Raw genomic sequence first — 27,752 nt, 5'->3', positions numbered from 1 at the left:
ACCTTTTAATTTTCAGTATTTGTGTTCTGTATCTCTGGTAGATAAAGAATTAATGTTATCCTCATTTCACAGATGGGACATGGAAGGACTAAAGGGTCAGGTTCACAGAGATATGTAAATATTTATATTTCCATTTATTTCAGTAGCAAGTCTTTTACCTATATAAGATGCTTAAGTATGTTTTTGGTCATGGACCTTGGTGATTAGCTGACATTTTACAGGAAATCAGAAGTGACATGGGGATCTGAACCCTTTAGTGTTCTTTGAGTTCATCTTTTTTTGCTGTGTGCTTGCTGAGATTATGTGAAGTCTAAGCCTTCCATTCTCACCAAGCTGGTTTTAGCATAATGGGACAGAGGTAGAGAAAGCTGCTTTGATAGCTGTTTGCCTTGGGCATTATGAAACAGAATTGACTTTAAAAAGGCATTTACAAGTGACCTAGTGCTTTCTGGGAGATGGTCACTGCTGTTGGATCAAAAGCTGAAGGAGATACAGCTTCGGGACAGAACTAAAATCTCTCTGTACTGCTAAAAGAATCAGTATCAGAGGAATTGGAGGGAATGGGGTGGGTGAGGGGAAAGCAGAGTAGGTAAAAGTGATATTTCTGAATATTTATAACCTCCTTTGTGCTGTCACAYAATTGAAAACAAAGGAGGTGGAGCMTGTGTTGATAATTAAACTCTAATTCTCCAGGTCAGAGGGTAAGGTGACCTGTCTGCACTATCTTCTTTTCAGGCCAACATATGGTGTGATTGATATTGGCTCTAGAGACGTCCTCATCCAGCTGCAATGCTGGGGATGTGAATGTGATATCAGTTCTCTAGGGAGAGCTGTAAATTTAACATTGGGGGATAAAGTGAATACAGTATCAATAAAAAGATATTGCTGCTATTTTTGTCACCTGTGCACTGACACTCACAGCATTGGCAATAACGTGCAGGTCAAAACACCTTCCAAAATGTGATGAAGAACTTACTCTGTTCTTCAGTTTCACCACTGGGGAGAAGAGATCTGATTTTAAAATAAATAAATAATGTTTCTGTCTTCCACTTTAATGTAAGAGCTGTTGATATGGCCACAAAGGTTACTTGAATTAATTCTGGAGAGGAATGTAAATACCAAAGTGTAGGATAATGGCATAATTATATTGATTGTTACAGTAAGGGTATTTTCTTCTCCTAAATGAAAAAAAAAAAAAGTCTTTTCTGTGTTAAAAAATAAAATGGAAAAAATAAAGGAAAGACTGTTTAAAAAAAATATAGAAAAAATAGTGGAAAAATTATAGAAAAAGCTGCCTGCCATCAAGTGTAAGACCTGTGAGTTCAAGAAGGTAGTACATGATGCAGGCTTGCTGATTTAAATTGAGATTGGATTGCTTCTAAGAACAGATTTTTTTTAGTCCTTTTCATCTTGAAGGATAAGGTTATAATTACTTGTTTGGCATCTATATCTTTATAGTGCTTTGATTTCTGTGGCGAACACAACTGTGAAAAGCAAAGCAGGTTTTTTTAATTTCAATTAGGCAGGTTTTTTTATACATCAAAAATGATGAGTGAAAAATTAAACCAATACATTCCAAATAATAGAATTTTAATTCATTTAACCAAACTTTGCAGTATACTCATAGTGTTAGAAGCTCTTCTGGCAGACTTTGTGCTGGTTACTACAGAATAGGCTCAGCACAGAGAGCTTTTGGAGAAACCACGACTTCAGAGACAACAGACAGACCTTAAAGAGCATCAGTTCAGCACATGGAAACTAAGGAACAACATGGGTTTGTCTGTGGACAGTAATTATGCTGTGGCAGGAGCCCTGGAGGGATGAGGAAAGGGTGATATGTCTTTGCATGAACAATTCCCTCTGTCARGACTTGGACATAACAGCTTTAGGCAAGAATATCAGACACCTCAAATCTGCTACGTACAAAGGCATTTTTCTCAGTTCAATCACTGCTGCACTTTCCAAGTGATTGGTGAAAGGAAATCAGTAGGTTAGACCTGGGGTTTCTGGCTGATTTTTCCTTCCATCAAAAGTCCAGAAAATGGAGAACTTATCTGGGGATTTTAATGGTGAAAATTCAATACTGCAGCCTCATTACCGTTCTGTTATGGATTCCCTTCATCCGATATCTTGATATTACCACTTAGAGCAGTAAAATGGTTTCAATTTATTAAACTAAGTGTTTAGTTGGAGAAAATCAAAAGTGCATGCTAATGTCACTGTATTGACAACCCTTCATCCTCGCTGTGGAGCTGCCTGTATTTATGTTACCATTCCACGTGAGGTTCTCTAAACGTTGGAGGCTGAAGCCATAGTGAAGACATTTCTGTCAGATTGCTGCTGCTTAATTAGGCAATGTTGCTTTCAGTAGTCCTGCTCAGGAGTTGTACTCTTAAAATACCAGACTTTTCCAGGGACCTGTGTACATTGTGACTTTTGTAACATGGTCTCCAGTCGGASTATTTCTGAAAATTCAGTGTATAGATATTCAGAATGATTTTAAAAGTCTCCTTTTCAGTTGGAAAACTGGCAGTATAGAGAGTTTTGCTTCTCCTAGTTTTGAAACATATTTGCACATGTTTTCTAGAAATAAAATATATATGTTGCTAACTAATTGGCTGTGGCTTGATTGACAGACCAAAATATTTTTAATTGCAAATCCTAAATCTAATTTAAATCTCATTTCATCTGTTCTRAAGAAGCTTGACTGATTAAAGGCATGTAATTTCACTGCCATGCAATGGATATGATATTAGTGCTAACTTTTTTTTTAACTGGCTTTTCAATGCCAGCAGTGTCTGTGATGCCTGTAGACTTGAAGRGAGACAATTATATACTGTGAGTACAAAACCTCGGTGTATTTACCACAAATAACAAAGATAAAAGTTAAAGAATACAACAGATTAATGCTTGCCTTCTTTAAAAATACACCTTTAAACTAATTAAATAGAAGTTATCATCATAAAACTTGRGTGTCAACATCTATCAGAAGCACAAATGTGTTAAGGTGATGATGGTAAGAACACAACTCTTTTACTTCATTGTTAACAGGCTTAGATTTAGTGCAGGTGATCTGGATTTACTTATTGTCATATAATTTGGGCAGTATGAAGGAAGTTACAGTCAAGATTTCTTCAAGTGAGGTATGCTTTGGAGAAAGGGATAATATGATTATTGCAGTAGCTGAGATACTTGATAAAAAATGTAAAAGTTTCCGACTCTTCTGTCAGAAACAAAAAAGCAAAAAAAGAGTTTCTGACTGTCAGCCTTTCTTCTAAGGTATAAAGGGCAGGGGAACAGGCACAGGAGTTGAAGTAATGTGCCTCTAGGTGGGGACATACTGTCAAGGCATTTGAGGGACTACGCTTTTCTAATTCCCCTGCACAGATTGTTTTGTGGGTGAGGTTTTAGCCTCTAATGTTGACAGTCTGGTAGAAGTCATATGAATCTTTCTGGGGAAGAATGAATGTCTCTGTTTAAGTGTTAGGGGAAAAACCCTTTTTGTACATGGAATTCTGTACATGGGATAAAAATGCAAGTTTTAAATTGATCAGATAAATGTGTTGGTCACCTAAATCTGTGTGCTTTGATTGTCCAGGGAGGTGGGAAAATTTTATTCCTTGTTTTATCTAAGCCTGTATGTAATTTCTGACAGTGTCAGGCCAAGATACGTGAAGGAGATTTAGGCAAGATACGTGAAGRAGATTTAGGAGGCTCTGTAGATTCTGTAAAATTTGGGCATTTTTCCCCTCCTGTGGTAACTGAAACTGAAATAGTGACACAGGGCAGGTTGTTCCTATGGTACAAAGGAAGTCTCTAAGTCCTATTAAAAAAAAAAAAAAAAACCTGAATACCTTTGTATTTAATCAAACAAATACCTTATGTTAGCCCAGAATCATTGAGTCAGGTATCAGTGAATTCCTCTCTATTTATCTGATGCGACTTTGCTNAATGTAGCATGGTGAGGATGACCATTACCTGCCCATTGCATTCATTCAGCTCAGTCACTCATTATATTTTGAATTTTGACAGAAAGGCAAGGTTTGAAATACACAGAGTAGCTATGARCTTTGTGGAAATTGGTGGCTGGCTCAAGGAGAGCTCCCAAGTGAATACCCCTCGGGAGGGTTTCCTTGATGTGTTTGTCCAGGTGATGCAGAAATTTTTAAACCAGCCACAAGACACAGGGGAGCACCTGAATGACAAAGCACACTTTAGAAGAGGAAGAAGAGTAAATACAGATGAGAAATGTAGATTCTGGTGTAGAACCTGTGKTGGCTAAAGGAGAATGGGAGAGAATTGCAGGACAAAGTAGCAGAGAACACTTGGAGGGAGTTGGTATTTCTGTGGAGGTAGGAGTTGAACCTTAAGGAATAAAGGCTTCAGCTATGCAGGAATAAACAGGAACCATTTCAATCCTTCTTCATAAACATGCCTTCTATTTCTCTAGCCATTCTCATTGTCTGGTGTTGAACCTGTTCCTTGTTTGGTTTTGGATAAGCAGGGCAGCACTGCTCAGTATTTTRGTGAGGGCGTTCAGATGTTTCAGTATTTTTGGATGAGTAACAGCCTTCCTGTGSTCCTCAGCATTTTTCAGTGGTCACAGTTGTGCATAGTGAAGCTTTCAATTTRTTTCCCCCTAAAAGAAGACAATTAAATTTGTTCCCAGGAAAGTATAGCTATAGATTATTTTGTCCAATATATACAAATTTCCATTTTTCAGCAGTTAACTTTGTTTTCTCAGATTCCCACATGTTATCRAGAACCTGATATTTCACAATGTCGTCAGATTTTCCTTAATTTCAAGATATATACTAAWCTGTGAAGATGGCCATACCACCTGTCACAGCCACATTTAATAATGTCATAGACCATTATTAAATTAACCAAAGATCCTAAAGGACCTTATATGTAAGCAAGAGCCCTGAAATGGAATCAATGTGTATATAATTGTAAATACAGGATGAAAACAGAATTCTTCTTACTACTATTTTAACTTTAAATATCAACATTTTCCATAACGTAAGTGTTCATTGGTAGCAAGTAAAAATTTATCAATGGAAATATTTTAAAATAAACAGGAAAAGGTGGAAATCTTTGCATGTGACTAAATGTGATTACAATACTTTTTGTCAATCATTTCTTGAATTTACTCTCTGAAAATTGGTGTTTTCCCTACCTAGAGTCCAAGGAGAAAGAGAGGCAGCAAACATGTGGCAGGCACAACTGAGAGGKACACCCCTCCCTCTCCAGAGCTGCACAGTTCCCCATTTACTGCCTCTGCTAAAATTATCCTGCATGTGGAGACCTCCTGGAAAAGGATATTGGTTGGAGTTTCCCGACCTGTATTACTGCAGCAGAGATCCCAGTGCCCCAGCAGCAGGAGAGGAGAATTTAACCCCTATTCATACAGCTCCTTTCTTACTAAATGAAGATGTTCTTTGAGAAATAGAATACATTTGACACTGTATTTACCATTCGTGTCTACTATGAACAGAATTATTTTATAGACAGACACATTGTTCTCTCACATATTAATTTTTTTAAATGCATTTCACTTCTGCTGACAAGCTATTAAAATTCAACATTTAAATGTCACACTATGGCATGTAATTTGCTGTCATGAAAACAACTATGGATTTATTTTCTGGTGAGATTCTCGTTAAGCATTGAGCAATATGTCAAAACCAAAAAKTGTCATTATTTCATAAAGGGGGAGAAAGGAGAAATCCCCAAATGGTATGGAATATTAAAAATTGCCTGTACTGATAGGAAGAGATTCAATGGCTCTTGTTATTATTATTTTTTTCTATTTGGAAAAGGAAATATAATTGTTCTGGTGTGYTGGAGTTTTGATATAATTTTGAATAGGTCAGACCAATCAAAATGCAAGAGTTAATTACTGAAGCTGAGTTCAGTCAGCTCTTGAATGGAGACCACCAATGAAAAACTGAAGATGATACACAAAGCAGTTGTGTTCCTTTCTATCTTTTTTTTTTTTTTTTTTTTTTTTTTTTTTTTTTTTTTTTTTTTTTTTTTGAGTCTATTTAACATTAAACCAATAATCCAGCGTGGCTCTGAAGAGCAGTGTGCTGTTTCAGGCACAGATGCTGCTGTAGAGTATAATGCCTTGATCCCCTCTGGATTTTAAAGATTATAGACACCTTTTGCAAGAAGCAGCACATTTCAGTGACKGACACAAACTTAATTTGGACAATTTTCTTTACTGAATTCCTCCCACACCCGTATAAAATCCATTATATTTATTTAATCGTTGCCCTTATCAGCTGTTCAGGTTTGTTTTATGCTATCAGACAGGCACTGTATTCCAGCCCTCAAAGGGCAACATATTAATCTCAGCTGAAAAAAAAAAATCATGCTATAATTTTCCAGTGCTTTCATACTGAAAGTTGTTGGTAAMAGCAATAAAAATTATTTTATGCTTAATACTGTTTGATTTAGTAGTATTTTGAAGGTCCAGCAAACAGCTTATTTTTCAAAACCACATTATCTGTAGAAATTGCTTTATTTCTTTCCTTTTGTAACACTAAAATATATCTAAAGTGAAACCAAATAGCCTATTTGTTATTTCAAAATATTTTCACTGGAAACTATTTTACATTATATGCAATAACATATTCAATAACAAAGCATGTGATTTCTTTCTTAGATAAATGTTGTATTATCCTCCAGGCTTCTATAAACTTCTCCCCCAAGTGGTTTTTTTTCCCCTCTTCCAGTTTCTTATTTTTATTGAAGCTGTAACAGTATGCATAGCCTCGATGTGACTACACAGCAGATTTTCATGTGAGAAGTACTGTGAAAGATTTTTAGTAACATTTTTTTTACTGTCAGGTTATTCTGTCTTTCAAACAGCCCTTTTAGAAATTCTGTTAAAATGTGTCTGGTGTCAAGAGCATCAGATCCAGGCAGGGATAGGCAACTGTTCAAAATGACCTGTCATTGCCAAAGGGAAGTGGTAAAGAACACTGGGCTGCTCTGAAAGAAACCTATCTGTGCTAAWGTCTGTAGTAGTTCCTGTATGGGAAAACTGGGGGGCAAACCACATCTATAWTTTTTTTAATTCAACTGTGAATTTTATTTTGAATATAGAATATTTTTTAGAAATAAAATTAATTCTATTACCATGGTTGTTACAGAACAGTTCCAACCTGGATTTTGCTTTTAAAGTCCTTTCACATTCTGTACAGAAACCAAACTTTAAACAGCAAACAAAACTTGTGTGAGGTCAGATGACTGCATTGTACAAGCTGCTGGTTTAGGTGGGGTGCAGGGATTTGGCACTGAGGGCATTAACCTGGTTGCTGCAGGCAAAGAAGCAATCGTGGAGCTCTGCAAAGAATTTATAATTGTTAGTGGAGTTAATGAACAAAGCCTCTTCCCAAGGCCTCATTGGCATCTYGGCTGCTTTTGTAACAAAATCCCATTGCAGTTCTAGCAAAGGTTGTGTTCTTTGAGAAGAAACAAGTCCTAGTCTGGTACTGGCAGAATGGAGACAGAGATATATCAAGGGAAGAGATTTCCATGCTCTGCTTTTAACCAGGAATGGGAAATATGATAAACTGAAAATGAGAGCTGCAAAKCACCTGATCCCCTTCTCAATTGAAACTCAGTTTAGGTTTAATTGGCACAAGAGCTGAAAGAGYCAGGTGAGAAGCAGCGGGGGGCTGTATGAAATCTCACCGTGACTGCAATAGGGCTGCAAGGTTTATGGGATGAGCTCAGAACACTCTAAACGAAGCCTATTCTTCCATCTCATCCCTGATTTTCCTTCCCCTTATTGTCACAAAGAGGAGTATACCAATATTTTTATTAACAGGTCACCAGGTTCATCTTTCAACGCACTCAGCCACTTCAAGTGAGTGAATGCAAGTAGAAATGGTTATGTTAAAATAATTAATTAAAATTTCCAAGATGTTTTTGTCTTTGTTAGAGAGGTAGAGCCTGCTTTTATGTCTTTGCATCCTAGATAGGTGCTGAACAAGACAGCTTGGATATGATTCAATATAACTGTGTCAGCACAGTGCTCTTCCTGGGCTAATTAGCCCTGCAAAGATCTACCATGCTTTGTTTTGTACACATTATGGCTTTTCCAGTGCCAACTTAAGTAACTCTTCATGGTAGCCCATTTGTTGTGCAGATATATTATTTATGGTCAATTCTAGACTCTTTTGACATTAAAAATGCTAAATCCTCACCTTAAATTTCTGTCAGATTTTTCAGGTTGTCATCGTTTGTGCTTACCATGCTTATTTTATTTACTGAAGCTTTGCTTACTTTTAGTAATTTCATTATGCTGATCATTAGAAGTAGAGTGGGTTGTATATTGTTGCTTAAATAAATTTCTAAACAAGGCTTGCATGTATCCACTTTGTGTTCTAAACTGCCTTATGTGGGAAAGGCTTATCAAGTTTACTAGTTTTCTTCTCTTTTCACAGAGGAAATATTTTGAGTTTATTGCTAATTTGCCATGGAAATATAGCCTCTTATGATAAAATTTAGTCTATATGCAATGAACCTTGACCAATATCTTCCAATGCACCATATGCATAATTTGGTATTTCTTTGAGGTTTTTTTTTTTTTGTTTAGCATGATAGTGAGTTTACACACTAGAGTTTTATTGGCCTTTTATTTACAAGCAGTTTTTAGGCTTTAAAATTTGTCATCCAGTTCCATATGGACGGTCCAGTTTACAAAAACCTGCCTGCCTAAGTCTTTGCAGTTGGTTTTGGCAGAGGAGCTGGTGCATGAACAGACCCAGAACTGAATGAGGAACAGGTTAAGTCAGTGTTTTCCAAATTTGTGAATCAGTGGTTTGGTTGAAGTACATAATCTTCTTATTCCATCTCTAGTGAGTAGATAATTCAAGGTTTAGATCCCCTCTAAAAGARCTCTTTTTGCTATTCCAACTGTAAATGAATGGGCTATCATTGTGTGCTTCCCCATGGATGCCCTTTAAATGGGAAATGAGGGTTCAATTAGTTTTGTATCACCCTGTGCACAAGCAGGAATTTTGCCTAGTAACCTTAGAAGCAATTAAACTGAGAGGAAAATATAAAGATGAGTTTTGGTTATTTTTTAAGAGTGATAAAAAAAGAAGTTTTGCCAGTGATTAGTGTTCTTCCGTCCATATTTCCAAGGATTATAATGTTATTGATATCTAATGGATCCAAACCTTTGCCCTGCCCATGGTGGTTTGGAAGTGCTCACCAGGGAGATGCTGTGATTACAGTCACAGCCCTTTTACTTCTCACAGAGCATTCTGCATCCCAAAACACAACCTTTTTYCTCCCATTTACATGGCATAGACTGATTGTCAGCGCTGTCTAAACATTGCAAATGAGCTCCTTGCTACACTAACATTCTCTGGGAGTCATAGATTATATTCCCAGGCCTAAAGCTGTTTTCTGCATCCATCATCAATACCACTAAATGGTAGTTCATCTAATCTGCCTTAAGGGACACAAGTGAATTTTGTCAAAGTAGTTTCAGATAAATTATTATACAATATACATTATTTCTTTGGAGTTATTTATAAATACATTTTACAGGGGAGAAAAAAAACCATTGTGGGAAAAATGATTGGCCTCCCAAAAAGAGCAACAAATGAACATTGTCATGGATTCAGTGATACCCTTCACTTGTAGAAGTAGCATTGTGTTTATTGATACAAACCAGTGATTTAGCAAAGTTTGATAGTAAATGCTGCAGTGGTTTAACAAGGTTCAACGTCAAAGTACGCTTGATTATTTACTGCATAAAGGACAGGGTCAGAGAAAACTGCCAGGAAGACCCTACTATTGAGGCTTATAAAGGACYCCTGTGTGTTCTAAACTCCTTTCTGAGGGGAGTTTAGGTGTGGCTGGTTCAAGACTTAGTCCCAGGCTTGGTTAATGGTTTATTCTAAATTATTAAATGTGCACATTAATCCTTAATATCATTTAACGAAGACTTCAAAGTCTCAGCACTCTTATTTCCTGAYGTGATAAGCAGTCTCAGTTTCCATGTGTAGCCTTGAGAGTGCCCTTACTCAAGGGCAAATCCTGGCATGGAGCCCACTGCTGTGCCGAGCTYTGGGGGCCTGGGCTGTCCCTGTTTCTGGAATAAGATGATTGATTTATAGTCATATTTTCATCCCAGATGTATTTCAGCTAGCCCTCAGCTGTTGAGTAAGATTTTTGGCCTTCAGCTATTTTGTTTTTTTTCTGTCTGCCCAGAGTCCAGCTCAAGCCAGAGGCAGCCAGCATGACCAGCCCTGATGGCTGYTGCATAAGCAGGAAAGGAAGGGGAGGGGAAGGACCACAGCACCACAACATCACATTCACTGCAAAACATCACAAAATTCATTCAATCAGGCACTGCCAGAGTGGATGTCATGTTCATATGATTGCATAATAATGCTTTTAACTGCATGAACACATATAAAATTTTACTATTTTATAGTCTTAATTCAGACCTAGATATTTATTTTCTCACCTGAGAATTTATGACTGATTAAGATGGCTGGGACTGAGCAAGGCCTTGTTTCTGAAAGGCACAAGATAACGCCAGTCTAAGCAGAGAATGTCAACTCCCAGCAGAAACTGTCATTTTGCAAGAGGGAGCCTCAATGCCTTAAACTGAATTACAGAAATCTATGTCAGGAAAAAAAAGCCCTCTTCTCCCATGGGCATGGCAATAAAGTAAATACATCGAAACAAGTTCTTTGAAACATTCCACAGACTTTTCTGCAAGATGATGCATTGTTAGATGAAAGAACTGCTCAATGCCAGGGGTTTTTTTTTGGGTTTTTTTTTTTTTTTTTCAAAGAATTACTAGCAAGATCAAATCCAAAACCAAATTGCTTTCAGTACAAGATAACATGATGGATCATTTTTTGGCTTATTTTCTATTTTCAGACCTCATTCTTTCATTTTTAGTGCCATTCCGAAGAGCAAAGTGTGCATATAAAAGGAATGGTGGGATTTTGGCTTTCTCTTGAAATGCCAATTAGGGTACTGAAATTCCTTTTAAGCAAGAAAAAGAGAGTGATCTTAGAACCCCAAACCTAGAAAACATTATTCCAAAAGGATTTGACTGTCTGTGAATTGGGCATAGGGTAAAAGCCCAGAAGAGAAATTATTATGTAACAGAAATGAGTATATGTGATTCTGTGTCCTGCTGACTTATTAAAATGAGACAAGTTTTTGAGGGCTATAGGAAGGAAGAAATCCAGAGAAACACAAGAGTCTGATGGGGATTTAAGCTTTACATTGGTCATTGTTTGAAGTTGTTTTTGAATGTATTTTCTCTAAAATGAATTGTGCAAGTGTCAAATTTAAGTAACCTGTGCATTTACAGTGTGATGCACTAGAAAGGAAGTTACAATTCCATTTGGCTGTTTACTYGTATATTGAGTAATGTGGAAAAAATGTGCCACTTTTTTACCCTAACTTGGAATAAATGATTTCAGGAATGTCATRGTAGCAGTGTTGAGCCAGAGCAAATTGCAGGACAATGGATTTAGAGTAGAACTAATCAAATATTGGAAATTTTCATCTGTGAGAAATTCTAACATCTGAACGGCATTGTCTTGGGGGATATAGATTGATGCTTGTGGGGGAAATGTTGATAATTCCTAAATAAATTATATATAGGTCATTATATTAGAACTCCCAGAGGCTTGGGAAGYATCATCTGCTTGGAAGTCCTCGGAGTTTTGGCTCCTGTAGATTGAAGAATTGCCAGGATTTCCTGTCCCAGGACTTCTTGTAGATTTTGTTCCTAGGTGAAAGGGTAGGAAGACAGATTGCTGTGAAAAATTTTCCAGAATGTTTTCTAAACAGAACCTCTGTCTCTGCAAACTTCTAAGCTAATGCAACATTCAAATCATGCTTCCTTTTGAGTCGTCACAGTTATCTGTTCAAAGCCAACAGCAGCACAATAAAGCTACAGACTTTGCTTTTCCAGCATTTTTTCTCAGTACGTGGAATTGTCTCATTAGSCATCTTACAGACCTAAAGCTGAAATATCCTCCAATCGAGCTGAGGAATCACCCCAGGTATGTAATACCTCTCTGATAGAAAATCACTGCTTCAAATGAGATGGAAAGAAGAAATTGTTGGTTGTTGGAGTGGAGAGAGAAAGCATTTGGGTGAGGGAGCATGAAACTCTAAATTGCRTTAATATTGGTTAAACTATTTTGTCTGGCAATTGTCCAAAACAGATAACATCCTGTACGGCTTGGGGATGTCATTAGAAAGAATGATCATGCTCCAATAATGGCCAGTGATCATCTGGTGATTGCCCTTGTGATTTTCTGGTAAATTTGATRCAGTGCAGTTAAATTTTCAGTGACCTGAGTGTGAGTCATGTCCCTAGGGTAATTTGCATAATCGGAGTTACTTTTACATGGCAGGATCTGACAGCAGTAGCATTGGTGCTGTGAACCACTGTGATTCCTCTCAGCTGTCAATTAACAGGAGAAATGTCTTCCTGTGACAGTTTTCAGATATCCTCCTGAAATTTAGCACTTTAACCCCCTTTCTGGTAGAGTTCAAGGCCAGTTTGGGCAGGGCTTTGAGCAACCTGGWCTAGTGGGCAGTGTCTCTGCTTACAGCAAGAGGTTGGAAGTAAGTGATCAACCCAAACCATTCTTTGAACTTGTGGTGATATTTTTCACCAGTAAAAAGATTTCACAATCCTCCTTGAAGCAACAGTGATTYCAGAGTTTTGTTTCAGAATCTAAGATACTTAAAATGAAAAAAAAATTGAAAAAAGCCAGCTGTTGGTTTACAGTGATTCTTACCAGTCTGATCAATTTTCCTACTGAGATGGATAAGATGTAACTGCAAAAAAATCAGATAAGCTTACMAGATGATGAAGGAAGCAGTAGCCCCTTTCCTGTCAGTGGTTTAGCTTCTAATGTAAATTTTAATGTGAAGATGGGACCTCCTTGTGTCAAACGTGGTACAAATACAAAGTGAGATTGTTTCTCTCCCATTGACTGAATCTAAGACTAGATAACAACTCATGGTAGACATCCTAACAGTAATGTTCCAAAACCCCAGATGCTCAGTGGCGCTATCAGACACTCTGAGCAGATCACCAACACTTGTTCTGAATCCCTCCTCTTAGTCCCTATTTGAGATCTCAATCATATGTCTCGTAAAAAAAACCCTAACATTGATGACATACCTTTTGTTGCTGTGTGCTAATGGTGACTTCAGGGCAGTGGAGAGCCAGGCTGGATTACTGAGAGAGACTGAGTTACAGAGGGGATTAATGGGTTTGGGTCAATATTAAAAAAAAAAAGAGGATAAATTTTCTTACCTGCAAACAGGATTTGAAGAAACACTGGTTTTAAATTTTTGATTATGGAGGGTTGAATCACTATGAGTTTATAATTTCTTTACTAATGTGAGTTKCTCTGTACTGTCAGTGTGCAGCAGATGTCACTGAACCTGAGGTTGGATAGTTTGCCTTTTTGCAATCACTCTAGGATCAGTGGATTCTTCAAGTATTGCTGCATACTTGAGTCTCAGTCAAATGTTGGTAATTATTGCAGCTTCTCTTCTAATTATCAGCAGGTTTTTTTCTGTTGTCAGTTTCATTTCTGAATGAACTTCTTTGTAGCCGTTGTACCAATCAATACTTCAGGGATTGAAAAAATGGGAAGAGGAACTGAACAGAGTGACAGTAACCAGTTTTATTGTATACAGAGGGTATAAAAACCAGGTCTTGCTCCATGATCCATGTGATAGAATCTTCCTTAGCGTTCCTGAGCTGTGATCTTACTCTGAGCTGGAGAGTTGGAGGTGAGAAGATGGTGACAAGCACGCTGAGCTACCACATGCTGCCCAGCATCTCGTTGAATGAGAAGAAAGCCCAAAAGGCTTTGACCCCAAACCATAAGTTACATTTTCAGACCTAACACATTTTTTCTGTTCTGTATTGTTGGATCATTTCCTACTGAGGTAGATACAGCCAGACAAAAGAACAAATGTTTTGAAAYAGTTTACACTGCCCTTATTGTTTCTCCTATGCACTGGGGTGACTGCTTAGAGGAAATTGTTGATAAGTTGAGAAACTGTCACTGGTCTCTTGCTGGGACACATAAGTTTGAGTTCCCCTGATCTCTGGTTCAAGGCAGTCAGAAAAATAATGGAAAAATACAGGATTGTTCAAAGGCACAGAGCAATGACAACTTCAGTAAAGTAACAGAAGTGAACAAGACTGTAGATTTCATAGTGCTCAGTCCTTATCATATATGCAGTTTACTGTGTACATTCCTGACAATTACATAAAGGCCATGTGATTCACTCTGCAGGATAATCACTCCTTATCAAGAGAAAATCTAAGCTACTTAGCACAGAAATGTCACTGAGAACCAGGGAAATGGAGAAATAAACCAGGATCTAACCTCTTGATTTGACACAGGATGGCTCTTCTGAGTACGGTCAGACCACGAGCAGAGGAYCATCAGGGTCTGAGGACAGCACTCACCCCCTTACACATCTGTGGGAAGGGACCTGCAAGATGGAGTGAGGAGAAGACAATAAGATTTCCTTTGACATGAGAACTGTGATGGGCATTTTGAGCTGAAGGTGTTGGAAAGAAAAAGGAACAGAAGATTATTTCTTGAGAAATGCTCATTTAATTGGAATTTAAATGAGAGCCTCATACAGAACTGACATCCCAACCAACCAAATTAAAAGCAATCTGTATGTTAAAGAAGTCGAGAATATAAACAGGGAGGAGGGAGAGATAAGATATTTCAAACGTTTTAACAATTACCCTGAAACTAGATTAGAGTGGAATCCAAAGAGAGATCTTTTATCCTCTGTGGAACAGTATGAGTAATTCTTGTTTTCATTGAAAGTTTTCATTTTTTTAATGATGTTACATTTGCATTTTTTCTCCCTAAAAGATAAGAGTTGATTAACAGTGCAGTGAGTTTTCCTTCTGTCTTTCCCAAAGTTTGTTTGAGAACTTTTTTGGGCTTTTCTCTTCAGCCACATTTGTCTGGTTCAAAGACCAGATGCCATGGTCAGATTGAACAACAGGGAGAGGGATAAAATGCTGAAGGTAATTCTCTGTCCTTATGTTTGTGCCAGCTGATTATATACATCTTTCCTTCTCTGTGGTATTTCTTAGAAAAGCCTCTGAGCTGTCCCTGTTTGTGTGCAGGAGATAACATTTCYTGAAGAGTCATAATACAGAAGAGAAATTGTCAGAGTCTCTCAGGTAGTTTTGCATCAGATTAAATGAACCGCCCAGTCTTTGCTTTTATTATGTTTTTAACCCACCATTAATTTACTAAGGTAGGAAATAGGAAGGAACCAAGCAGTTTTAATCTCCTCCTTGCTTTCTTTCCACCTTTTTGACCCAATAGAAACTATTTGGAGCTTGAGAACAGACTGGATAACCTTGCTTGCAGCATTAGCAAATATATCAGCAAGCTGGTGTGACATTATGTACTTTAACTGTCCCTTTAGAATTTAAGTTCAAGTGGAAAAAAATGTTGGAAAAAGACATATGGCTTATGGGGACAGGTTTACTCTCTAGTGAAAAGTAAAGTTATTAAATGAGCAGTGCCTGCCAATTGCAGAAAAGTTGGCAGGGATGCCTTGGCACTGCAGTTTTTAATTTATTATTTAAAAGGCCTCATGCAGGGCCTCTGAATGTGGCCTTAAAATTCGAGGCAGTGTAYGAACATATGGGGTCAATGCACAAATGATGTGTTGTGTTCCGAGCAGGAAGAGATTGCAAAATGGAACAGGAATGATATTACAAAAAATCCTCTCAGGAAAAATAGACATGAGAAGATCTCACCTTAACAGATTAGAAAACCCTTTCCTAAAGATTAAAATTATGGAAAAGGACAGAATTCCTTGTCTGAAGTCCTTGCCTGAAGTCAAAGCAGAGAAGATTCTCTAGTGTTTTCTKGTAGTTACTATACAAGGTTCGTTGATTTGCAGGAAAAATAACCAAACAGGCAATGGAAATTTTTGTTTTATTTTGTTAGGAACAGTTGTCCTGAAAATCCATAATTATTAATTTTGACTCAGTTTTAAGATTCATGCATTGATAAGGATATTCATCACATTTTTCAAAACAGASCCTAGCTGTTAGGACAAAGTAATCCCAACATACACAACAGCAGATAATTGAAAAAAACTAGTTTATTGTTAATAATATTCATCCTAGGGAGCTCTTATTTCCCAAGATTCAAAAAAATTTCAGAGTGATACACTTAAGTAATTGATTTTTTTTTGCATTTCTGGATAAGCCAATGGAACAAAGCCATACATTCTTTCMAAAAATTAAATGATTTTATAGAGATATACCCTATAAAAATGCATTGTATAAGATGTTTGATATTCTTAATATAATGATTCACTGAACCTTCTTGGAAAGCAGTTTTCAAGCAGCCAGTATCCATAAATAAAACCATGTGGAGGCAACTTTGCATGAGAAGGTTGCCACTGGTGTCGCATGCAGAATCTCTCAGTGGTTTGGATCTGCAGGACTGCRCTGTTCATTGAGTGCTGCTGCTCCAAAGCCAGGGCTGGAGCCTCCTGCAGGTGGAATCCCTCTGTTGAAAGGGCCCCTGGAGCAGAGGTGATGAAGGACAGTGATCTGAATACGACCCTCACACTCTGAAAATGTTGCACTTTGTCTTTTTCTTCAATTTATTGCAAATACTCAGCCATATATTTTTTCACTCATATTCATTTGACCTTTTTTGACCTAAAATGAGCTATTTCCTGATGGTTTTGTGCCTTGTGAGATATTTATTTTCTTTATCTTATATTTATGCTGAAAGTTTTCTAGGAAAGAAAAAAAGATTTCTAGCACTGAGCATCTGTGTAAAAATAATATGATCATATGGTTTGTAATTTGCTTTTAAAAACACTGGAAAGGATTGTCTTTGTACAGGGGAAGCTTCAGCTCTTTTGCAAATCCAGAGCCTTCACTTTCAGTGAAACGAAATATATCAACATTGGAAGAAACCAMGTCCTATTTAAAGCTGAAAGCCTGCTAGATGGGACAAAACCCCTGCATTTTTAAAGGCAGAAAGAGGAGGGAGAAAGCCATTCATGAGAAGTATAAAATGTAATTTTGTTTTAAAGCTCACTAAAAGCTATATAGGTCATGAAGACAATCAGTCTTTTATTCTTTGAAATAATTCACATTACAGCCCTATGTATTACCACCCTTATCACAGAAAAGCCTTTAGATTTGTGTTGGCAGATAATTACAAATTGATTTCTGGACCCTCATTTTGACAAGGGTTTTGAAAACCTTTTTTTTTTTTTTTTTTTTTTTTTTTTTTTTTTTTTTATAAGCCTTTTATTTTTTCTCCTGCATCATAGTGGAGAAGTACTGTCATGATGAGCTGGCCAAGTGTATTAACCATTTATAAAAAAAGGCCCATAGAGTGCAAGACCCAAAATATTCTGGAAATGGACTGCTGCAGGTAACTGCAGTGTACTTAATTTATGTCTATCCTCCTCTTTCATACCACTCAAACTTACAAATAGATGGTAATTTAACAAATGGTTAACCTAAAATTTTACAAACTGCAAGTTGCTCTTTTCACTGCATACCAAATCCAGTTTTCTTGGTTTTTTTCAGCATTTATGACTGTCAAAAAGTCTGCAGAAACTTACCTCTTCACTGCTCTATTTACCCTTAAGGGTCAATCTGTCTCCCAAGATGCCATAGAGTGATTATCAATGTTGTAGGCTGGAAAGTTTCGTTTACACTCCAAGACCTGTTCTAGGGGCAGCAGCCAAGTTTAGCATGGTAATCCCTGCCTTAAGGAGGCTACAGTTTAGAACTCAGAATGTTACAGCTGAAAAACACRTTTAGGTAAAGTTGATGAGTAGGAAGGGGAAGATGAGTAACAAAAATAACTGGATATCTTGGCATAGATGTGCTGTGTGCACAATCTGCAGTCAGTCGGTGACAGCGAGTGCAGTAATCACTACTCACCACCTGCTTAGCTGTGCTATTTTTAAAGTATCACTGAATGACAGCAGTAGTGGGTTGTTTTTTTTGGTTTTTTTTTTTTAATTGTTTATTATTCCAGAGATTTAAATAGCGTTATCTCAGCATTTGGGATRCATCTAAAGGATTTACAGCACTAAGAATATCCTAGGCATGCAGGTACGTGAAGTAGCCTGTACGACATGTAGTAAACACTGACATAGAGTAACTGGAGGCTAAATTGAAATTTTTTAGTTTTGCAGACTTTATTGATTTGGTTTTGAGTTGTTTTCCTTTCTAACTCAGGCTTATGTATTATTAAAATGTTTGCAGAACATCAAGCATGATACCATTTTTCTTTGGTTTATTTTTCTTTCGGGGGAAAGATAATCTTTCGGATATGTGGGAATGGTGGCCATTAACTTTAGCTAATAACCCACTTGCATGCCTTTTAAGTATGATTTTTTTTTCTACTACTCCCAGAAGAATGTCATTTGTAAACAGTATTAAGAAAAGCATATAAAGTGCCACTGTCTTCAGTAATCTGTAACTCTCAAGGGAGGATACATTTTGATCACACTTCTTGTTGAGCTTGAACCTGAATCTGAATACTACAAAATTTATTTTGCTTTTCCTGTTGTTTACCTTTTCCTATGTATTTCCATGTAATTTACTCCATTAACCATTTCCCCTTCCTTTTACCTTTCAACTGTCTTTTTCTCATTTTGGTGAAGAGAAATTTTCACTTTAAAACAAAATAGAAGAACAAAATTCATTAAAATGACCAGTGGAGTACATAAAATTGTATGAAATAAAAACAATAACCCCCCCTAAATTTGTTTATAATCAAAATAACCCAGAAAGTAGGATGTGAGCAGGTAGAGAGGTGCTTTTAATTTCTCAGGGGCAGATCTTTAGTTGAAAYTAATTACCAGAGATCCTTTTATTTCAAAGGGCATTTAACAATTTGCACAACTCAGAATCCCTCTCTTGATTACCTCCCTTTTTAAAGATCTCTCACTTCTGTCTGTGCTCTGTTCTTTCCTGTCTGTGTTTCTTTGTATGTTTGTATTTGTATGAATGATACTTGCTGTAAGATGTAAGATGTCTTTTTTTTTTTTTTTAGACAAAACACTTTAGGATTCTTTTGCAGTATCACTAATTTGTCTCCATGAGGATGCTGCTGTCCTTTTGATGACATAAACTGCTGCTGCATGCTTGCAAAAGGCAGGAATTTACACCTGCATTTAAAATATTTAAACCTGTGGGTAAAATATAAGAGAATGATTGAAGAACAAGGGACAAGGAGCTAGGAGTATATTCACTCCTTATCCTTTAAGTGAAATCAGGAAAGAGATGTGACATGGCTTTTTTTTTGTGTGTGATTAAACACCGTTTGAAGTGAACAGGATTCCTGTTTTCTGAATTCCGCTCTGTGTGTTCTGCTGGGGACATGRATCAGCTGAGGAGTGATTTCAGTGCTGCCTAACCCTGCTACAGTCCCCCCATGCCTCAGACAGAGGGAAGGGAGCAGAACAGCTCGGGCTGTGCACAGTCATATTCTTCTGGACCAAGTCCTATGCTCTGGTAATGCAAATGCAAAGACTCATTTCTTCCCCTGTAAAGCCCATGCTCAGACAATATTGCAGAACAAACCTTTCCTTACACAAAGGTTATTTTCTCTCTGGAGCATTCTCTTTTTTACTGAAAGGCATTGTAGACTAGAAATTCTCTGAGAGTTCATGACAYCCTGAGAGCCTTCTTTTCAGAGACAAGCTGTATAATAATAATGTGGTGACAGAAAAATCGAGGAGAGGTGGCTTTCTCTGATAGAGAATTTGCCTTTAATTCTACCCTGAAGAGATTGCAATGGAGCACCAACCTTTGTTCTTACTGTAGTGCTTCACTGCTACACCAACCATTTGTTAAATGGGAAGTAATTGAGGTTGAAAAAGGATTGAATGAATAAAGCTTTTGGCAGGGAAGGGGAGGAGGCAAAGTAYGGGTTAAAGGTTATTCCTCACAGAAATTTCATAAAATGAGAGGTAATGCAGCTTTTGAGCTAAAATTGTTTGTGCCTCTGGAGGGGGAAGAGAGGGAAGAGAGCAGGCTGGGGGGAGGGAGACTCAACCTGCAGAAGCACAATGGGAATAATAAACCAGCATCAAATATTCAGCTTTGTGGCATCTTACTGATTATATTGCAAATTTCACCCAGAGATAAGCTGCCTTGGCCACATCTGTAGGTGAGTGGAGAGCAAAGGAGGAGGAACTGAGGAGGAGTCAGGAGAGTACCATGAATACCTCTTAGAAGCTTTTCTCTCCAAGAAATATTTTAGCATTGCTGTAGATTGCATTTGCTGCATCCAGAGGAATGAATAGGCTTGATATTTCAGTGCTTCCCTGAGTTCTGCAGTTCTAGTAATTTGAAAAGGAGTAAATGTTTTGATTTTTTTCCTGTTGWGAACTCATATTTGTTTTCAGACTTCCTCTGTCACACTGACACAGCATTTTTACCTCTGCCTTTTTACCCTCTTTAAAGAAAAAAGTCTGTTATTAAAGTTAATTTTATGCTGTTTTGGGCCTGGGGACTCTGGAGACAGGCAAAAAGGATTTATATCCTTTACAGAGACCATGTTGAATAAAATGTCACTATTATGGAAGCATTAATGAATTTCCATCTACTGTGCTTTGCRTACTGTGTGGTAGTTATTTGAAATTTTTTGTAAATTCTTGTCTTTGTGGCCCAAATGAGTATAAACATGTAAATTTCTTTTTTTTTTTTCTGTACGTAATTGTTTTGTGTTCTTCTAATGGACATTGAATTGTGGAAAACACTAGATTTTTGCTGAAAACATCCTGATTTTAGGGCCAGGTTTTGGTTTACAAATTTTCATACACACCCTTTACATTTCTGCATAATTAAGCCCATTGTTCGCTGCGCCTTGGAAAGACTGGCTTTGCATATTTTTWAAATATTTTTTAGATTTTTTACTCTTTATTTGGATAGAAGGGTGTTTTCCAGTCCCAAAATAATAATGAGATCTAAGTAAGATTGTTTTAGGGAAATTCTTTAGGGATAGATGCTGGCTCAGCTCTCATCCACAATTTTGTCAATAAATCGGAGATATACATATTCCAGCTGCCAGTAAAGAARCTTACAGATGACTAACAGGATGTTGGAATGCTGAACAGTAGTTGASTTCTACCAGAAAATTTAGAATCATTGCCAAGTTGGGCCATTTAAAAAAAAATAAATTGGAGAATAGAGGCTGGCATTTGCAATGAGGATATCATATCTGTTCTGTGGAGAAAGGTGTTGTATCAGGCAAGCACCTCACTGGGGCTTTCTGTGAGGGCTGGTGCAAAGAAGGTTAATGTGGATCGTGGATATATAGATTAAAACAGTGATTTAGGGAGAGGGAAGTGATTTTGTCTATATATGTTGTGCTAGGCAACTACTGGAATATCTTTTTCCGTTTTGTGTCCACATTTGTTTAAATTATGTTGACAAATTGAAGATGGTGAACAAATGGGCAAGAAAAATAATTTTGAGAGAATGCCTATAGTGAGAAATTTAGAGCTCCATCTGTTCTGCTTTTCTCAAGGAAAGAGAGAAAATTTGTTTACAGCTCAGAAGGGCCTTAATGTGTTGAAAATATTGGTTACTTCTATAAACTAGTAGAGAAAGACAAGATTTGGCTGAAGTAGTCTGGAAGCTGAATCCAGATGAATTCAAATGGGAAAGCAGAAGCAAATAAACCAAAAACAAGAGTAGCCTTAATCACAGAATAATACTTCATGGAAATTGAAAGTCAAGATGCTATTTTTTTAAATAAGGCAGTATGATTGCCAAAGTTCGTAAATAAACAGTTTCAAGGGATTATTCTACACTGACAGAATATCATCACCAGTAAATTTTGAGGCAATATAGGCTCTAATTTTGAATCTCACAGTAATGAGTCATAGTACCAGACTCGCAGCCACTAGCATTGATAAATATGATACTTTATTGTTTTGTACAAGCAGTATGGCAACAACTGGTGTGAACAGCCTGCTCCCTATGACTGGAGCTCTGCTGGTCTCTTCAGCAGGATAGGGCCAGGAATATAACCACTTTGGGAGTGTTTGGAAAGGCTGATATTGTCCTGGAAAGGTCTGTTGTATTCTTAACAATGAGGCCAGTGCTCCAGCATGTGTCCAAGCCTGCATTTCATCCAGGCAAAGTGGACACTGACGGTCACTGCGGCATCTGCAGGAGCCTGAGCTGGATTACATTCGTGTACCTTGGGCTGCCACTTTAACAGACACATTTTCTGTATGTGATGTGTTCAGGAGTCCCTTCATCCCCTCCCAGGTGAAGGTCTGAATGTGACCCTTTGCACGAGTGCAGGCACTCAGTTACCTGCCCACTTGAAAATGTTCTGTACMGGGGCTTGAGCAGCCAGAGCCTCTCACTGCTTCCCGCTGTTTCCAGGAAGGCTGAACTCAGAGAGATGAGTATTGTCATTTACAGCTGAAATAACTTTTAAAATTAGGCTTAATAGGTAGATACAAAAAGTATTAATTCTGTAAATAATGTGTTACAATTAGAAACTACCATCAATAAAGGCATTCATTGACAGAATGAGATATTTTCTCTGTAGCACGTCCAGGCATTCTCTTCACTTACATTTTTATTACTGGCAATTGCAATTTATTACTTTCCATAAAAATGATATTTTTCAGGCATTCTAAGTTAAATGAATGATTCAATAATTTAAAGCCGAATATTTGTTATCTTTGAGGACTGTGAAATGAATTGCATATTGTTGAATTTAAAATGCCGGTCTGGTGGATAAATCAGTCCCTGGGGGAGCCATGAGCAGCGCTGTCACAAAGAGGGAAGGGGAGAGTTTGCAGGGTGCAGATATTTACTTCTCTCATATTTATGGCCTGATAGTCAAAGAGGCTGAGCATTTGAAGATTCAACTGAAGTGAATCGAGTTGAAGGTGCTTCCCAAAAATCTAATCTTCATATATATGTTCACAGTTGACTGGAGGGAAAGAAAAGTTAAAGCAGAGAAATATAGGCAGGGAAGAGACTCGGGCATGAGAGGAATCTGAGTCGTAAGAAGTTAAACGTGAGCTGCTCTTTCATGTCTTGAGAGATCAGAGAGATTGCCTTTTTGTCTGAGTGGAAAATTTCATGAAGGTTTTGCAGGGGAATGGTCTGCTGTCCTGGACTGAAGTCAGTAGCAGGGACTCGGTTGGACAGCCCTATTTGTGTGACTTTTACTCCTTGTGTAGGGGATCTGCATATTCCAGCATCCTTGGGGGTGGCAGGAGCTGTATAAATGCAGGACACTATTATTAGCAGCACTATCACTTCAACTACTCATTTGCAGGGAATGCCCTCCATTCTCAACCAATTTTTTGGGGATGAATGAAATGGAGGGCATTGAGCATCATTGAGCATGGAGTAGTTCTGCTGAAATTCCTGTGTAATTTCTGCAAATTAATTTTGCCATCATTGCTTTTTTCCTCAGACCCTTATAGAGTTCAACACATTATGAATGAGATACTTTGTTGTTTTGCTTCATGATATAGTTTGTTATTTTGCTTTGTGTGAAACCCATCAATCATGTATCATGTAGGCAAACATGAAGATGTTGTAGCTAAAAATGGTGCATAAGCTATTAATTTCTGGCCATCTAAACACATGTGCCAGCACACGTCTATAGTCAATCTCTGAGATTTCTCAGTTCAGGATTACATATTAAGGATTTTTACATTGATTTTTAAGGAAAAGGGAAAAGCAGAGGCTTCTGGAAAGAGCTGGGAATGTAGCAAAACTAATAACTGATGGTGCTGCATATGAAAGCTGGCCTTGTGTCTCCACCTTTGTCTAGAAGAGGAAAAGAGAAGATTTTTATCGTATATGGATACTGTCATCTCCTTTGTTGAAAAGAGAATAAATATCCTGAGTAAATTATTTAAGAAAAAATAAGAAAAAAATTGCTTCAGCTTTATCTAAAAAATGCACATTATTCCCTTTTCAAATTAGTCATTTCTGCTATGCATGGAATCTCCTGCCATTCAGAACCTTAATTGAAACTGTAATAATTGATGCCACATTTACGGATTTATTTCCTGTAGAAATAGTTTACACAGAGTCACAGATTCGGAAGATAAGAAAAGCATTCTGGTCATGGGCTTCTCTCCTCGAGTCGCTGTGATGATAAAAGKGATTTCCTGTTGAGCAGGCAGCCCGGGACTGCAATTGCACGTGCATGAAGCTTCTGATTTACAGGGGTGCTTAGCACCCTGAACTCCAGTTTAATTCAGTGGGAGCCCTAGCACCAATAAATTAAAGTCAAGTATGTGTTTGAACATATTTTATATACTGTGTGACAGGTTCTGATTACTTTCATTGTTAGCTAAACTCGAGCCTACATTTTTTTTCCCCCTTACTAAGTACTTTGTGGTGTTTCTCATGCTTGTATAAATTATTAGAAAAAAAACACAGCAGCAATTCCCATTCCCCCAAAGCTCCTGCTCTTCGTATTCTATAGCTGTTTTAACTTTTGCTTTAAWGCAGACGATATCACAGGGCACAGAACATTGCTGGCAGTGGTTCAGCAATGTTTATCAAGGATGCATCTGGCTTAGCCAAGTGGCACAGGTTTACTGTGTTGTGACCAAGCTCAGAAATTGCTTAGAGAGTAATGCCTGCTTGCCACAGCGCAGACCTTGGAGGCACAGAAAATTCTTGAGACATCAGTGTTCATGATAATTAGGTTAAACAGTGTATGTGAGGCAATCAATGGTCATATGCATGAGTGAGCTGATATGCAGAAGATATTATATTATTAACCACTGGAATATCCATGTCCAAATAAGAAGAATACCAGGACTATTAACAAGCAGGAGCTGCACACAGAGGTGTTATTATTATGCAGCACTGTGTCATATTTTATGTGTGTTCTACACAATAGTTTTGAATATTAAAAATAATATTTAAAAAATCTTCTGAGGACTGCAAATCAAGCGTYCAGAAGGTAGACAAATGTAATTCTAGTGTTTCCTGCACTGCCTTAATTCAGCATCTTTCTGCTTATGTGGTACAGTGCAGTGTCTGATTATAGGATCACATACTATTTTTTTTCCACATAATCCCTGCATCGTTTAGTGCAGGAGGAGACCTATTCTTTGGATCACCTGGGATCTGAAATAGCTCCATTTGCAAGCTGATAGTTTAAACTCCTAGCAACCCAGACATGTCTACATAACCAGCAAGCTTATCTRAGGTCTTCTGTCTCAGGGTATAAATTAACCTCTTCCATCCCAATAGCTAATTGTGAAAAAAAGGAGAAAAATCAAGTCGCACACTATTTTTGTTTAAAAGCATTGCAGTCTTTTATTGTTTTTCCATAATTTGGAGTGTCATTGATCTCTTAAATATTTAATGGGAGAAGGGTGTGAGAGAGAAGGAGTAAGATGTCAAAAATGTATTGCTGCSTATTTGTTTTTTCCTTTAAAAACTATAGTTTTTATTTTTTGTTATGAAAAGAAAAAATTCCATGTTGAACTTGGAGTGCRTGGAATACAAGAGCACAGCTGCCTTTCTAGGAATGTGTTAAATCAAAGTGGGGTATATTCCTGAACTGAGATTTTTAATAGGAAATTTAAGTGGTTTGGAAACCCTACTTATTGTGAACGCTGGAGGGAAGGAATGTGTTACTGTATCTACTTCTGAGCTGTATTTTGAGAGTCTGCATGAGTCGTCAAAGGTGCCTGTGTGAGATGTGACCTTTTCAGATCGTATTTATTATGTCTTCCCAAATACACACCGTAGCTGTACAGTGCCTGTCAACATTACATTTAGTGAAACYGGTTCTCTGAAGGGAAGAGTTCATTTTTGATGCTTAAATGCTCCCCGTCTGAGGCTGCTCCTGAGAAAGATAGAACCACCATGAAGGAAATTTTAAGGAGAGTAAGAAATATGTTTAAACCTCTTTCCCCTCCTTCTATTCGAAAATSCTTCCTCCTGTTATCTCACACTTCTTGTGATCTGTTCTTCATATTTTATTTTGTTCTTCTGAGGGCTTTTCAAATAAATGAAGTGCAAGTATCTCATCTCTGATAAAATACAGTGCATTTCTATTTATACTATACTTTTAGTATAGTATAAATATACTATATTATATAGTATTTTATACTATAAAATACAGTGCATTTCTATATTTATATTATATATAGACTCTGCTGGGCACCCTCCTCCATCTCAGAAGGGTCTCAGCTGCAGCACCTGGCTATTGCCACCTGTGTTGGTTATGAAAGAAGGTATTAAAACATTTTCAGCCTTTCCAACACTTTGATGTCTCCTTCTAACTTGAAAAACTCTAATTACAGCCCCCAAGCTCTTGCTGGGTCTGGGCATCTACAGCAGGAATCAGAGCCACAGACAAGAAATAATGAAATATATGTTAAACCTATTGAAATACAGAAMGTATTCTGTTGTCTAATGCCAGCCACCTGATCACTGTGCCACCCTCTTTCACCAGCATGAGTGGAGACCCTTGTGACCTACACTGGTTTGGTGAAACTTGTCTCAAAGCTGAAGTGGCATTCCCCACTCTCTTTGCAATTTAAAAAATAACCTTTAAGTGTAAATACAAGATATGGCATTCTGGGAAGGGCAGTAGTTAGGAGTGAATTGTTTTCGATTCTGAACAGGARCATTCTGGAAACCAGCTTTAAACAAATGTTGGTCAGTAGTGTGGAAAACTTACATTTATCCAAATGCCTGAAAGGGTCTTACCAGGCAGTCTGATTTGTGTCATTGCACTTTCTCAAATCTTGCAGTTAGATCAGGCTATCAAAATCTTCCACAACTGTGCAGTCGGTCTTTACAGTAATATGCCCTTCCTAAATCCCCACTGTGAAAACAGTTGTCCTCAGTGGGCTGGATCTCATCTTGTCTCGAGCAACCTCATCTATCTTCCTGCTTTGCACTGCTGCGGACAGGCTGGAACAGCTCTGAACACAACTGGACTCTGACCAAGGCCTTTGGGCAATCCCATAATGTTTCCAATAAATCAAAATAAACTGGCCAGCTGYTCTTTCATGTCCCCTCAGTGCGCTGTATGTCTTGTTTGAAATGGGAGAAAGTCTTTTATGGATTGAGTATTTTGGCAGGGAAACACAAAAAGCCTCCAGACCCCTCAGGTAGCAGGCCTGGGTGATGGGAAAGCAGCTGGCAGGGATAAAGCTTRTGGAGGGCTGGGGGAGCTACCTGAGTGCTGGGGGAAGAAGGGATGATGAAGAACACAAGGGCTTGATCTTGTGATTGAATGCACATCCTCTCCAGTGTGATGCCAACAGAGGGACCAGAGCTAACTTTTCTTTTAAGGAATTTTTTTTTTCCTTTTCACAAACTGCTTGTGAATGGGAAGACCAATTTGCTAGCTAAGAAGTACTGCTTTCTTGACTTTGTGAATTTTATTTATTTTCTATTCTGCCATGTGAGAGTAATAATTGACCACCTGAAACATCCTTCAGAACCCTTGTGGGTGTAGTTCAAGTGGGGTGTTGGTGTAGATGAGTTCACAGGAGCATCTGGACACTAAATGCGCTTTGGGCCCCATTGTTCTTTGCTTTGCATGGGCTTCATTCTCTTGTAGTTCTATAGGATGGAAACTAGATTACTCTTATTTTCTCATGTATGAGTCAGCAGCTAGTCCTATTCTTTGTCTCACAGTGAGCAACTAAAAAAA

The sequence above is a fragment of the Malurus melanocephalus genome, unplaced genomic scaffold (assembly GCF_030028575.1).
Source record: "Malurus melanocephalus ecotype Western Australia unplaced genomic scaffold, MMel_1.1 scaffold_513, whole genome shotgun sequence".
NCBI classification, from domain to species: domain Eukaryota; kingdom Metazoa; phylum Chordata; class Aves; order Passeriformes; family Maluridae; genus Malurus; species Malurus melanocephalus.
Note: the sequence above shows the minus strand (reverse complement) of the source record.